Raw genomic sequence first — 12,500 nt, forward strand, 5'->3', positions numbered from 1 at the left:
ATTCTCTTCTCTCATTTCCTCTCCTTTCCTCTTTTCTTTTCTTTTTTCACCCTTTTATTTCCTTTTCCTTGCCTCTTTTTTCCCCTGCTCTTTTCTTTTCCTCCTTTCCTTTCCTCTTCTATTGTCTTTGCTTTTTCTCCTCTCCTTTCCTCTTTTAATTTCTCTTCTCTTCTTTTTTTCTTTTCTCTCCACTCCTTTCTATATGACTATATTATAGTGAACAGTTATAATGCTGAACAGAGTAGAGTGTGTGGTTCCTTGGTATTGGTGTGTATGAGGTGTGTGTGTGGTTCTAGAGGTGCGTGTGTGGTTCTATAGAGGTGTGTGGTTCCAGACTCCCTGATAAGGACGTGTTCAGGATGGTTGAAGGTGTTCTGTAGATGTTTGTTTGATTTATACTGGTGTATAAATTGAGCCCCATTCATCACTCTACATTCAAATTAATTTTAAAGTCAGTGAAATGCATTGTAACATTGTGTTTGTTGTACAACAGTGGTCTTAGACAGACCTGTAAATTGCCATTTGGAACCCCCAAGGAACTCTGAGGGTCCCTGAACCTCACTTTGAGACCCACTGTTGTTACGACACTCCATACACACACACCTACACGCACACACACACGCACACGCACACACACACACACACACACACACACACACACACACACACACACACACACACACACACTTATATATTACAAGGAACTTTAAGAACAAATGTTGTCACATCAAAAACATTTCACACATTTCAGTGACTGCTGAGTCGCTCCTGGCTAGCTCGCTATCTATCTAACGTTTCTGTCTTCACTTCCTTTACGCCCCGCCCCGCCCATGGCCCCGCCCATCTCACCGGTTATCGCGCTCTCCGGCATTCCCCCATCATGCCATGCTGCTTGCTCCGCCCCCCGCCTCCCTGCCAATCAAACCCCCCCCCCCCCCTGGCCCAATCAAATCCCTCGGCCCCGCTGCAGAGAGCAAGCTGGCGACTCCCCCCTGGCGTAAGTACACCCGCACGACCTTTAACCTTTCCCCCCTTTAACCCCGCCCGTCCAGGCAGCACATCGCAAGTCCCGCCTTCATGTGTCCGTGTCTCAGGCCTGATTTATACTTTGTTGCACGGCAGTGTTGCACACCCATGGTTTGGTGTCTGTGACCGTTTGATGTTTCCATCTCTGCCTGCTCCGCTTGACCTCTGTGTTGACCTCTGTGTTGCCGCGTCCTGTCCTCTACACGCCCTCTAAACGAGGACCTGTCCTCTACACGCCCTCTAAACGAGGACCTGTCCTCTACACGCCCTCTAAACGAGAACCTGTCCTCTACACGCCCTCTAAACGAGGACCGGTCCTCTACACGCCCTCTAAACGAGGACCGGTCCTCTACACGCCCTCTAAACGAGGACCTGTCCTCTACACGCCCTCTAAACGAGGACCTTTCCTCTACACGCCCTCTAAACGAGGACCCTCCAAGGTATTATTTCCATCTTTCCGGGTTTGTCGCGATTTCTTCCTTTCTGAGCGATGTAGGGTTACAAGGTCGGCTCATCTCTAGGGCTGTAGGGCCACACAAAAAAACGTAGAGTCCTAGGGTTCCCAGAAATAAAAAAAAGACGAGGTTGGAGAACTCTGTATATTGAAAAAAAAGATCAATTTCTTCAAATACACATCCTGCACAGCACTGTGGGGCACATTTTTTTGAATGGGAACGACTCTTAAGGCAGCAAAGTTTTGAACCCCAGCATCCATATTGTGGGGAAAGCTTTCCTAGAAAATAGCAGATCGACAAGCTCACAGAGCTTGTCGATCTGCTATTTTCTAGGAAAGCTTTCCCCACAATAACATAAAACAGAAAAGACACTATAGTATAGAGCCCTGAGGGACCACTATAGGGTTTAAGTGGTTAAACCTTTTGTTTAAGCGTGTGCCGTGATAAACGCCATAAAAGGAAGCGTATTTGATGGTATTAAAAGTTTGTTTGCATGATACAGCGGTCTCCCACCTCATCTTTATTATTTTTTTCTTCATCTCTTGATCTCTCCGGTATCTCATTAACGGGCTGCTGTTCATCATGTCTGAAGCTGAACCGCTGCGTGGCGCGAGTCGGTGGAGCCGTTGTTGTTAACCAGTGGTGGAAAAAGTACTCAGATATTTTACTTAAGTAAAAGTATCAATACTGCAATTTAGAAATACTTTGCTAAAGTAAATGTCCGGAATTAAAAATTTACTTGAGTAAAAGTGCAAAAGTATTGGTATCAAACTGGATCAAACTGGTATCATACTGTAAGTAAAAAATACTCATTATGTAGAATGTCCCATTTCACAAGTTTTCAAATGTATAAAAATCTTTCAAAAATAGCAGATCTACAAGCTCACAATGCGTCGCATCGCAACGCATTGTGAGCTTGTAGATCTGCTATTTTCAAATAGCCAAAGTTTAAATAGGGCTGAAGTGGTTAATGTGTGTTTTGTAATAATAATCAAAATCTACAAAGTAACTAGTAACTAAGTTTTCAAATAATTGTTGTGTATAAAAGTACATTATTTACCTCTGAGATGTAGTGGAGTACAAGTAAAAGTATTGAAAATTGGAAATACTCCAGTAAAGTAAAAAATCCCTAAATTATACAAGTACTGCATTTAAGTAAATGTACTTAGTTACTTTACACCACTGTTGTTAACAGTCCCCGGAAGCACACGGCGTTCCTGATTGGACGTTACCAGAGTTATAAAACTAGGGGTTTTGGGTTTGGGGGGGGGGGGGGGGGTGTTGTAGTGGATGCATGGAATACTGCTGTCGATTTAAACACAAAGATTCAAAAACGTTCCAGGTGTCCGCCACAGTCATCCATCTTGTTTAGTCAAGTGACATTTTCTCCCTCCCCCCTCCCCCTCCCCCGATGCATTCTAGTCTCACTGAACCTGAACCTGAGCGAAGCCACGTTTTAATGAGACAACTATGTTCCTATCTGTACCGCTCCCTCATCCATTGACATTTAACTTTTGTTGCTTTGCTTTTTGATTGATTTCTGGGCATTTTATGCTTTTATTTTCAGACAGGACAGTGATAGCGTAGAGAGACAGAGACACAGCGAGTGTAGAGAGGGGACGCGGGGGTTGGATGCAATCTCGGGTCAGAGCCGTACAACGAATATGTGATCCTACAACTTAATAGAAGAGTGTGCCAGTATGACAAATAGAGGACAAAACAGCGTGGGTAAATGGAACCTGCTACAACTCTCAACAGCCAGCTCTTTATTTTGGACTTGAAGCTGATTGACTTGCTGGTAAAACGGAGAGTATAACATCATTCCCTTTCCATACAGACCGGGACAGCTCCATACAAGTGTGTAGAGCTCCCTCTGGTGGAATAACTGTGTACATCACTAACCATGAAAAACAGTAATTGAACAGATATTTGGGGACAAACTTGAGAGGTTTTAACAGAAGAGGAGAGCATGCCAAACCCTGGGGTTAAATGTAAAAAAAAAAAGAAAAAAAGTCCTGCTGCCATATTATTGCCCCTTGAGTATTTCTTCTAAAGTTATTTTGCGTCGGAAATGGAAGACATAAAAACATATTATACTAACAGCAGAGGAAAAAAGATGATAAAAACCAGACAAACATTTACGTCCATGTTAATAATAGAGTCCAGAAGGTCCACACTTCACCTGAATGTTCTGAGTCATTCCTTCCATCCTTCCATCTGTCTGAGGTTATGTCTCTGCATTTAATTTAACACACATTTATCACACTGTGTTCTAACTCTGTGTGAAATGTCTCACCATCAGAACATGTTCTGTGTAAAACCTGATACTCAACGTCCAGTGTGTTTTTTAAAGCTATTACGTCAATTGACCTGTTAACTACTTAACCCCCAGCATCCTTATTGTGGGGAAAGCTTTCGTGTTGTGAGCTTGTCGATCGGTTATTTTCAGCGAAAGCTTTCCTCACCAGACGGGAAAAAACAGAAAAGACCCTAGTATAGAGCCCTGCCGAAAATAGCAAAAATAGCAGAGCTTTTTTTGGCTCTTTTTGAAATTCTATTTTTGACACATAAAATAGAATAGAATAGAATAGATGCATATTGACACATAGAATAGAATAGAGGCATATTGGGGCTTTGGAGATTGCAGCGGCTTGTGGATACACAGTTACATCTGGAACGGTGAAAAAAGAAAAAGAAGAGCACCCTTATGGTTGGATTACTATTATGGTTTCAGCGTTAAATTGACGGTCAGAATTTGACTGTGTCAGCAGCTTGTGCTTGGTACGCTTTTCTGTCGCAGGAAATGTGTGTTTTCAGCTTGGGAGCTTAACTTAACTCACTAACAACCATAATGTTGATTTCACTTCACTTCACACCAGATCAAACCATGCCGACCTCATACCAGATCACAGTAAACCTTCTTTGTTTCTTCTCTTTTTACTCAACTTCAAAAGCACTGACTTACATTGAGTGTGTTTTAAGACCACCCAACAGAACCAGAGGGAGGTTGTACAGTACATTCCTGTTACTGTAGGACATGCAGAATGATGGATGTTCACATTGTCTGGTTTATAGAGAAAGCACAAAGTTCAAACTCACTCACTAAAGGTTTAAGATCTTTTATCCTTATGATGGTTTTAGGGTGGGGGGGGGGGTTGGTTGAATTTATTGTGTGTGTGTGCGCGCGCGTGTGCGTGCGTGCGTGGTGCACACCAGTTGTTCTCAACCTTTTTCATGTCATGCACCCCCCAAATTGTACATGCATTAATTACATTGTAAAATCCTCCAGATCCTACAAATGGAACCAAACGGACCTGTAAGGGTTCGTTTGGTTCCATTTGTACACTCTCAGAGTTACCTGTAAAGGGTCCATTTCGGTTCCTAACTATCAATCATTTAGCTGAGGACTCCCTCTAGGAGCCCCCCTCCTCAAGGACTTCTGGGCGGGGGTCCCGAGACCTCCCGCTGAGAGCCACTGGCTCACACACCACTCACTCACGATCACACCGATCATTCATATTGACCACAGTGACAGTGATCATTCATATTGACCACAGTGACAGTGATCATTCATATTGACCACAGTGACAGTGATCATTCATATTGACCACAGTGACAGTGATCATTCATATTGACCACAGTGACAGTGATCATTCACATTGACCACAGTGACAGTGACTCCCCAGTACGACGACACACAGTCGTTGAAGTGGAACCTTCCAGGTTCAACTGAAACCTGTTGTTTTCCATTGATTTGCTGACGTAGCTTCTGTTTTTTTTTCTCGGTGGGTGGGGTTTGGGGGGGGGCGGGACCGGTTGGCGTTGTGTGTCTCTGGTTGGTTGGTTGGTGTTCCAGTTCTCTCCCAGTTAAAGACCGTGTGGTAGACGTGGCGTCTCCGGTCTACCAGGCGGTGCTGAAGCCGGGCGGGGCCAAGGAGGACATGGACATGGAGGAGTGGATCCGGCGGGCCGCCCAGCTCCAGTCCAAATCCTTCAGAGTCCTGGCGCACGTCACCGGCACCGAGTACCGTAAGTATGGACCGTAATACGCACTTCAAAGGCCACTAAGCTGAGCTATAGGCTGATTTTTGACTGTGTGTGTAACTGTGTGTGTAACTCAGACCCTCCAGAAAAACGCGGGCTAAAACTCTTGATTATGCGGGCTAAAATCCTTTTGTGATGAAATATGCCTTTTTTTCTTTGCAATTTTATGCGGTGAAATTGCGGGAAGTTGCGAAATATGTGGAAAGTTGTGAAATATGCGGAAAGTTGTGAAATATGCGGCAATATGCGAAATATGCGATATGCGAAAAGTTTTGCGAAAAATGGGAAATATGCGATGCGAAGCGAAACGTATATTATATAGGGGCGGCCATAGCTGAGTGGTTAGTGAGCCCGCCTAGGGAGCCAGAGGCCCTGGTTGCCCCAGGTACGATTCCAGGCCAGGCCAGCATATGTGTCGATGAAATGAAATTTGTCCCTGAGCAAGACTCTTAACCCCTAATTGCTCACAGGCCCTCATTGGAAACAAGCCCGCAAGGACTTTCAAGAACGTCCTGTTAAAAGGATTTATCCTTATCCTTATGCGATGCGATGTGCATATTATGCGATGCGATGTGCATATTATGCGATGCGATGTGCATATTATGCGATGCGTTGTGCATATTATGCGATGCGTTGTGCATATTATGTGATGCGTTGCGCATATTATGCGATGCGATCTTTTTGAAAAAACGTTACCCCCGCATAATGATGCGCCATTTTGCTGATTATGTGGTAAATTCTGCGATCGCATTTTTCTGGAGGGTCTGTGTAACTGTGTGTGTAACACGCAGTCCTATATAGACGGCCGTCGAAAAAGAGGCGTGCACTTCCGTTTATACTTATACCCTACCCAGGAAAGGGGGCGTGGCTGTGGAAAGGGGGCGTGGCTGTAAAAAAAAAAGCTACGGCCAGTGCTATATTTCTGTTACGCCACTAGATGGAAGCAGTGGGCCTTGTGGATGTCATGCACAACACACACAATCAAATTGGATATGTTTAAATCCAATTAATTCTTGTTTCATTCATTCTCCATGTAATTTAGACTGTTTTAATATGTTGACAACAAAAACTATCTGGAGTTATGAGACAGTGGTTAATGGTTATGGTACAGTAGATATGTTCACACATGCACATTTCAGACCAGCGACTTGGATTGCAAACACAACTACTTTTTTAATTTGTCACACGGCTCTAGCTTCAGCTTGTTTTCATGTTGCTTAATGAGTGACTCTATAAAATATAGTTTTAGTCTTTGTTTGTTAAATTATCTCTCTTTGCACTGGAGTAATACTATCTGTGAGCTTCCAGTAATTTGTTATAATTGCCGAGATCGTTTTCTTTCTATTTTTTTTATCCCTGTGGAACTCAAGATAACTCAACCATTATCTCTGTTTACCCCCCCCCCTCTCTCTCTCTCTCTCTCTCTCTCTCTCTCTCTCTCTCTCTCTCTCTCTCTCTCTCTCTGTCTGTCCTGCAGTGCAAGACCCTGATGTGGAGGCTCTCCAGAGGTCCAGGTAGGCAGCTAGCAGCAGCAGAGCTCAGCTGACCTTCTGACTGGTGACCCCTAAAACGGTTGGCTGATGACTGGAGTCTGAGGGTTGTTCTTATACCCTCCCATAGACCACGATAATCCACTCTATAGACCCTGATAATCCACACCATAGATCCTGATAATCTACACCATAGACCCTGATAATCCACACCATAGACCCTGATAATCCACACCATAGACCCTGATAATCCACACATAGACCCCGAGACTCCACACCATAGACCCTGATAATCCACACATAGACCCCAAGCCTCCACACCATAGACCCTGATAATCCACACCATAGACCCCGAGACTCCACACCATAGACCTCAAGACCCTAAAGGTTCCCTACATTCTCCAAATTAATCCATCCGAAGCCAGAACTTTCTTCCTATGACTCATCCGGAAAAAAACATAAACATGTCCTTATTGATAAGACCTTTCATACTCCCCAAGTTCCCGAGAATCCAAACCGTAGAGCCCAAGACCAAGGGGATCCAAACTATAGACCCCCAAGATCGCCTAGACTACAAACCAGACTGCTATATCAACTCTATACGCGTTATAATCACCCCCCCATCACTGCAGTAGCGAGGCTTGTGGAGTCGGGTTCCAATGACCCCCCCGCCCGATCTCATCACAGGACTTCCTGTTGAACCCGAGCCCAATACACAATAACCCCCCCCCCCACACACACATGCACACACACACACACACAGACACAGACCTGGTCAAAGCTGTTGCTGATTATATATAAAGCCATCGGAAGTATTTGACTGTAAATGTCTCTCGGTTCTCATGTCTCAGACTGGGCAGGGGATACCGCCGGTCATGAACCTGTCACTCATCCCTTCTTCTTCTTCTTCTTCTTCTTCTTCTTCTTCTTCTTCTTCGTCTCTCTCTCTCTCTCTCTCTCTCTCTCTCTCTCTCTCTCTCTCTCTCTCTCTCTCTCTCTCTCTCTCTCTCTCTCTCTCTCTCTCTCTCTTCATGCCACAGGGACCTGTTTGACTCTGAAGTTAAAGGCCCTCGTTTTGCCAAACTGAAAAATTGGCACACCGGCTTGTCCGCCCAAATGCTTAACGTCCCCCCTACCTGCTAGAGGTCAGAGCAGGACGGGGTCGTCACTATAGCAACGGAAAGCAGGTCAAAGCAGGTTGAGAAAGGGAGGAGAAAACAGTGATGCTGTGAAGGATGTGAAATAGAGGAAGAGGGTCTCGTTGATGTTCTAGAAGGATGTATTGTCTGAAGCTCTGCGCCCAATGTCATCTTAAATATGTAGATAGTCAGTGGTGTAAAGTAACTAAGTACATTTACTCAAGTACTGCACTTTTGAGGTACATTTACTTTACTGGCTATTTGAAAATAGCCTAGATCTACAAGCTCACAACGCGTCGCATTGCGACGCGTGTGAGCTTGTAGATCTGCTATGTCCAAACATTTTAGTACTTTTACTTTTGGTACTTTAGGTACATTTTGATACCAATACTTTTTTACTTTTATTCAAGTAAATTTAGAATTCCGGACATTTACTTGTACCAGAGTACTTGATACTTTTTCTTAAGTAAAACATTTGAGTACTTTTTCCACCACTGGATAGATTATACATATATACAGTACATATTGTTGGATAGCCATAAGCTTGGTTTCTGCATATACCATTATAGCTCCTATACATGATGTACTGAAACTTCACACATACTGTCTCTGTCTGAGTTTGACATTGTGACGACGCGTACAAATAAAATGACTGCCGCTTGTAACAGAACAAAACTAGAATGCTGATTGTTTTGGTCGTTATTCAAGTATTTTGGTTGTGTGCTGGGACATCACTGTCTAGTTATCTCATCAGTGAGAGTAGAATGTTTGCAAAGTTGTAACATAGTAAAGCATTTCCCAGTTGTGTGCCTCGAGGAACACTTCATTTACACTTCGTTGCATGACAATGCTGCTTGCCAAAAACAACAGAAGGGACCCAGCAAGGCGTCTACACTGTAACAGTCCCTTGTTAAAGTTACACATATTACCCAAAGCCAAAGTCATAGAAACACATGTATGTGCGCATAAACACACAGATTCGTTAAGGTTAATGTGAGGAAGACAATGTCGGTAAAGCAACATAGTTTGATATTTTAGCCTCTAGAAAGAAAGTATAATTTGACCTCCAAGTCGTTGTACTGTAGTGGTTCCAATCTCCACCACAAATCTGACCATCTGAGCCGGTCTATATTTTCCTGTGGTAGTGAGGTCTTGGTGAGGTCTTAGTGAGTAGTGGTGGGAATTTCAGTTCATTTCAGTGAACGAGCGATTTCGTTCACGTTCACGGCAATGATTCGTTCAAATGATTCGTTCACGTTCTCGTTCAGTGTGAAAAACACCATCGGGGAGCGTTATTATTACGTTGTACGTACAGCCCGCCCTCCAGTCCTGTGTACGGGGGGAGGGGCATGAATGATAGCGTGAACGTAACAGTTTCAGGACGTGAACGAACTCGTTCACGGCAATGAACTAGTTCTTTTGAACGAATCGATCATGAACGACACATCACTATTAGTGAGGCCATGAAAGAGAGAAGAGTTCAGAATGGAAGTGAAGCAGGATTGTTTATGACGTGTTGAGTGCACAGAGACTGTCTTCAACCCAAGGAAAGTGGACGTCCTCCTTGGTTGCTCTTCCCACCAGAGGGACGTTTATAGAGCGACAGAAAGAAGCAGGACATCCGACCTGTGAGTGAAAAGTGACAAAAGCATCCAGTTGCTCTGAAAGAAAACGAGCAGTGTCTTTATCCAACTGTTACAGAGAACATTATTTCAGCTCTTCGTTCTGTTTGGGTTAAAGACGCTGTTCGCTCGTCTCTTCTGTGCTGGCTGGCTGTTTCTGACAGTTTTTCATGTTGTCCAGCCTGCCTTTTCTGCCTCACTTGGTTTGTTTTGTTGTTGTTGTTGTTGTTGTTGTTGTTGTTGTTGTTGTTGTTGTTTTTGGCTTTTTGAGTCAAGCTCCACAGAGCCTCTGTTCAGTAGCAAAAAGAGAGAGAGAGTCCCGGAACAGATGGATGGTTTGGAAGGTAATTCTGCCCGTCTGGTTGTCAGCGAGGAAGTGTCACGTGGCTGGCTAGCTGTGCTGTGGCTAAACGCTAATACTTGGACTGTTTCTAAAGGGGCTTTTCACCCAGAATGCATGTGAGACTGTATTCTGTCTCAGCTTTAAAACGTTACTGGACAAAGTGATTGTAATCATTGGGGGGAAAAAAACTAATACGCTGATGACACTGTTCTCTTTAAGGACGATCCTGAGAGGAAATTGTCTTTGCCCCTAAAGACTAAAGATAAAGACTGAATCACTTTAGTGAATTTCCCACCAGGATCAATAAATATCTATCTATTAGTGCAGCACTATAGCTCATATTTTTTTGTGGATTAAGTATTTCTTTGGGTGAAACGTCTCTTTCATGGCGTTTGGTTGTCTAAGTCATTTTCTAACTGCTTGCTGCCGCCTCTTTGAACATGCTCTTTGACCCGGCCTCTCCCGCCACCCTCCCAGCCAATAACAAAGAATCGCCTGCACGTAATGCATGCTGGGCCGTGAGTGAGTATGTACAGTATGTCCATGGAGCGACTGGGTAGCTGACCTCCTCATCTCCCTCGTCCTTCATCACTCTTCCACCAGCGTCTCTTCTTCTTCTTCCTCTTCTCCTCTTCCTCCTGCTTCTCCTCCGTTCTCACGTTAAATCTGATCTTCTCCTCCTCAGCTCCCATACCACACCTTTCACCTCCTCCTCCTCCACTGTCTCCCTGTTGCTCCCGTCTCCTCCTCCATCTGAAGTAGAACAGGGTTTTTAAGATGTGTTGTTATGATGAGACAACGTAGCGTAGTGCAGTGATACATGCGCTAAATGGTTGAACCGCCAACCACTATTTGTACATTTCGTACAGTGGTATCCAGGTGGTTTCGTCTCCTCAGGTACCCAGAGGTCCCTCTGGAGCTGGAGGTACCCATCACAGAGGGGTGTGGTTTTACCTTTAGGGGCGTGCTTTAGCCTTCTTTCCCCCCCCCCCCACTGTGTAATACAGTAGGTGGACATTGGCCCAGACAAACATGAATTAGATTTCGCATTTTGTTTGGTTTACATAAACCAGCCACTTTATCGTAATTGTTGTCATTTCACATTACTGTCGCAAGTTGAGATTAATTGGAATTTGACGTGCCTGCATGCGTGCACGCTCATGCGAACACACGTTGTTGGTTTTGAGGGAAATGTAGGAAAGTGTTAGGAAAACTTGTTTTAAAAATGTTAGAAATGTAAAGCCTCAAATATAAAGTTGTGTATCTGTCGATCTATCTGTCTATCTATCTATCTATCATTGGTCTATCATTTTCTTTCAAAACTCGTACGAAGAGGACAGAATGCCTTTTAGTCTTTCAATGCAATTGTCTTTTCCTGGCTTTGTCCATAAACGTGTGAAATAAGATCCTTCATAAAACACAGAGAGGACTGAGTGCTTCTATGAAGTACCATATAGCAAGGGGACATTGAGATAGTAATTAGTAGTTGTTAAATAAGCTGTGTCAAGGTTAAGTTGAAGGAATAGAGGTTAGGTGTAGCTACGGTATCTTATGTGTATAAAGCCTGATTTATACTTCCCCGTACGATGGTGATGAGGAAAAATGTCAGATATGCAAGCTCACGCATGTGTCGCATTGCAGCGCGTCGTGAGCTTGTATATCGGGTATTTTTTGGCGCGTGATGCCATTGTGTGACAGACTATGAATCAAACATGAGAGTGCATTTGTGTTGTTTTGCCTGTATCATGTCAGTTCAATGCCCATCTTCACATAAACATATCACCATATTAACAATACTACACAGTATTAACAATACTACACAGTATTAACAATACTATACACACATCCCTTAACGTATTCCCTTCATATGAAAAGGCAAGCTTTATCGACGCACCATTATGACATCACCATTGAAAGTGAGGTCACTTCCTGTTTACTGGACCCTCCAGCCCTTGAAAAGCAAACATCAGTTAACGCTCCAATCTGTAAGTTTTATGTCTTTTGTCTCTCTCAAAAGAGAGAGAGAGAGAGAGATTTCTGAACTACAATAAAGATGGCGGCAAATTTAGTGTCCAACCGGGTGCGCCGTCTTGCTTCAAATAACTTTATGTTTCATTCATTAAAATAAGTTTCGGATTGTGGCTTTAACACATTTCTTCTCCAGTAAATGGCTACATGCTTCCATAAGATATCAGAACAAAGTTCTCATTGACAAGACACCTTTTCTATTTTCAAATGGCCAAAATGTATATAGGTCTGAAGTGGTTAATGTATGTTTTGTGACAATAATACAAATCTACAAAGTAACTAGTAACTAAAGTTTTCAAATAATTTTACTGGAGTAAAAGTACAATATTTGCCTCTGAGATGTAGTGGAGTAG

At 43.5% G+C, this 12,500-nt stretch overlaps 1 protein-coding gene and 1 long non-coding RNA gene across 7 annotated transcripts in view; one reads left to right on the top strand and one right to left on the bottom strand.

Moving 5' to 3' along the window:
* LOC308100396 (LIM domain-binding protein 3-like) overlaps positions 1-12,500 on the top strand; it is a 66,675-nt gene that overhangs the window by 42,050 nt on the left and 12,125 nt on the right. The gene's annotated exons all lie outside the window — the stretch shown is intronic.
* On the bottom strand, positions 1,019-1,487 carry LOC308100412. Its single transcript, XR_013934442.1, has 3 exons — positions 1,459-1,487; positions 1,369-1,428; positions 1,019-1,278 (listed from the first exon to the last, which is right to left on the bottom strand). It is a non-coding gene; the product is annotated as an uncharacterized lncRNA (long non-coding RNA).

The sequence above is a fragment of the Gymnoscopelus braueri genome (assembly GCF_963280865.1).
Source record: "Gymnoscopelus braueri genome assembly, chromosome: 14".
NCBI classification, from domain to species: Eukaryota; Metazoa; Chordata; class Actinopteri; order Myctophiformes; family Myctophidae; genus Gymnoscopelus; species Gymnoscopelus braueri.